The sequence below is a fragment of the Triticum urartu genome, chromosome 3 (genome assembly GCF_003073215.2).
Source record: "Triticum urartu cultivar G1812 chromosome 3, Tu2.1, whole genome shotgun sequence".
Taxonomy (NCBI): Eukaryota; Viridiplantae; Streptophyta; class Magnoliopsida; order Poales; family Poaceae; genus Triticum; species Triticum urartu.
The window spans coordinates 382,465,145-382,468,311 of record NC_053024.1 but is presented as its reverse complement, the minus strand read 5'-3'; positions in this window follow the sequence as shown (position 1 = coordinate 382,468,311).

Genomic DNA, 3,167 nt, shown 5'->3' with positions numbered 1-3,167 from the left:
TCACCATTGAAAACTACTCCATCTCACGTGATGATCGGACATGGTTTAGTTGATATGGATCACGTGATCACTTAGATGATTAGAGGGATGTCTATCTAAGTGGGAGTTCTTAAATATTATTAATTAAACTTTAATTTATCATGAACTTAGTACCTGATAGTATTTTGCTTGTCTATGTTGTTGTAGATAGATCGCCGCAACTTGAGGATTATCCTCATTGCTGCACAGAAGAATTATGTCCTGGAAGTATCGCTGGGTGCCAAACCTGCTGCAGGAGCAACACCAGATATTATGAACGTCTGGCAGAGCAAAGCTAATGACTACTTGATAGTTTAGTGTGCCATGCTTTACGGCTTAGAACCGAGACTTCAACGACGTTTTGAACGTCATGGAGCATATGAGATGTTCCAGGAGTTGAAGTTAATATTTCAAACAAATGCCCGGATTGAGAGATATGAAGTCTCCAATAAGTTCTATAGCTGCAAGATGGAGGAGAATAGTTCTGTCAGTGAACATATACTCAGAATGTCTGGGTACCATAACCACTTGACTCAACTGGGAGTTAATCTTCCTGTTGATAGTGTCATTGACAGAGTTCTTCAATCACTGCCACCAAGCTACAAGAGCTTCGTGATGAACTATAATATGCAACGGATGGATAAGACGATTTCCGAGCTCTTCGCAATGCTAAAAGCTGCGGAGGCAGAAATCAAGAGAAGAAACCCAAGTCTGGACCTAAGCCTGAGACTGAGTGCTTCTACTGCAAAGGGACTAGTCACTGGAAGCGGAACTGCCCCAAGTATTTGGCGGATAAGAAGGATGGCAAGGTGAACAAAGGTATATGTGATATACATGTTATTGATGTGTACCTTACTAAAGCTTGCAGTAGCACCTGGGTATTTGATACTGGGCTATTGCTAATATTTGCAACTCGAAACAGGGACTACGGATTAAGCGAAGATTGGCTAAGGACGAGGTGACGATGCGCGTGGGAAATGGTTCCAAAGTCGATGTGATCGCCGTCGGCACGCTACCTCTACATATACCTTCGGGATTAGTTTTAGACCTGAATAATTGTTATTTGGTGGCAGCATTGCGCATGAACATTATATCTGGATCTTGTTTGATGCGAGACGATTATTCATTTAAATCTGAGAATAATGGTTGTTCTATTTATATGAGTAGTATCTTTTATGGTCATTCACCCTTGAAGAGTGGTCTATTTTTAATGAATCTCGATAGTAGTGATACACATATTCATAATGTTGAAGCCAAAAGATGCAGAGTTGATAATGATACTGCAACTTATTTGTGGCACTGCCGTTTAGATCATATTGGTGTAAAGCGCATGAAGAAACTCCATTTTGATGGACTTTTGGAATCACTTGATTATGAATCACGTGGTACTTGTGAACCATGCCTCATGGGCAAGATGACTAAAATGCCGTTCTCCGGAACTATGGAGCGAGCAACAGATTTGTTGGAAATCATACATACTGATGTATGTGGTCCGATGAATGTTGAGGCTCGCGGCGGGTATCGTTATTTTCTCACCTTCACGGATGATTTGAGCAGATATGGGTATATCGACTTGATGAAACATAAGTCTGAAACATTTGAAAAGTTCAAAGAATTTCAGAGTGAAGTGGAAAATCATCGTAACTAGAAAATAAAGTTTCTACGATCTGATCGTGGAGGAGAATATTTGAGTTACGAGTTTGGTCTTCATTTAAAACAATGCGGAATAGTTTCGCAACTCACGCCACCTGGAACACCATAGTGTAATGGTGTGTCCAAACGTTGTAATTGTACTTTACTAGATATGGTGCGATCTATGATGTCTCTTACTGATTTACCGCTATCGTTTTGGGGTTATGCTTTAGAGACAACTACATTCACGTTAAATAGGGCACCATCTAAATCTGTTGAGACGACGCCTTATGAACTATGGTTTGGCAAGAAACCAAAGTTGTCGTTTCTTAAAGTTTGGGGCCGCGATGCTTATGTGAAAAAGCATCAACCTGATAAGCTCGAACCCAAATCGGAGAAATGTATCTTCATAGGATACCCAAAGGAGACTATTGGGTACACCTTCTATCACATATCCGAAGGCAAGACATTTGTTGCCAAGAATGGATCCTTTCTAGAGAGGGAGTTTCTCTCGAAAGAAGTGAGTGGGAGGAAAGTAGAACTTGATGAGGTAACTGTACCTGCTCCCTTATTGGAAAGTAGTCCATCACAGAAATCGGTTCCTGTGACACCTACACCAATTAGTGAGGAAGCCAATGATGATGATCATGAAACTTCAGATCAAATTACTACCGAACATCATAGGTCAACTAGAGTAAGATCCGCACCAGAGTGGTACGGTAATCCTGTTCTGGAGGTCATGTTACTTGACCATGATGAACCTATGGACTCTGAGGAGGCGATGATGAGCCTAGATTCCGCAAAATGGCTTGATGCCATGAAATCTGAGATGGGATCCATGTATGAGAACAAAGTTTGGACTTTGGTTGACTTGCCCGATGATCGGCAAGCCATCGAGAATAAATGGATCTTCAAGAAGAAGACTGATGCTAACGGTAACGTTACTGTCTACAAAGCTCGACTTGTTGCGAAAGGTTTTCGACAAGTTCAAGGAGTTTACTACGATGAGACCTTCTCACCCATAGAGATGCTTAAGTCCGTCCGAATTCCGAATCATGTTAGCAATTGCCGCATTTTATGATTATGAAATTTGGCAAATGGTTGTGAAGAATGCATCCCTGAATGGATTTCTGGAAGAAGAGTTGTATATGATGCAACCTGAAGGTTTTATCAATCTAAAGGGTGCTAACAAAGTGTGCAACCTCCAGCCATCCATTTATGGACTGGTGCAAGCCTCTCGGAGTTGGAATAAACGTTTTGATAGTGTGATCAAAGCATATGGTTTTATACAGACTTTTGGAGAAGCCTGTAGTTACAAGAAAGTGAGTGGAGCTCTGTAACATATTATTGATTGGAAATGATATAGAATTTCTGGATAGCATAAAAGGATATTTGAATAAGAGTTTTTCAATGAAAGACCTCGGTGAAGCTGCCTATATATTGGGCATCAAGATCTATAGAGATAGATCAAGACGCTTAATTGGACTTTCACAAAGCACATACCTTGATAAAGTTTT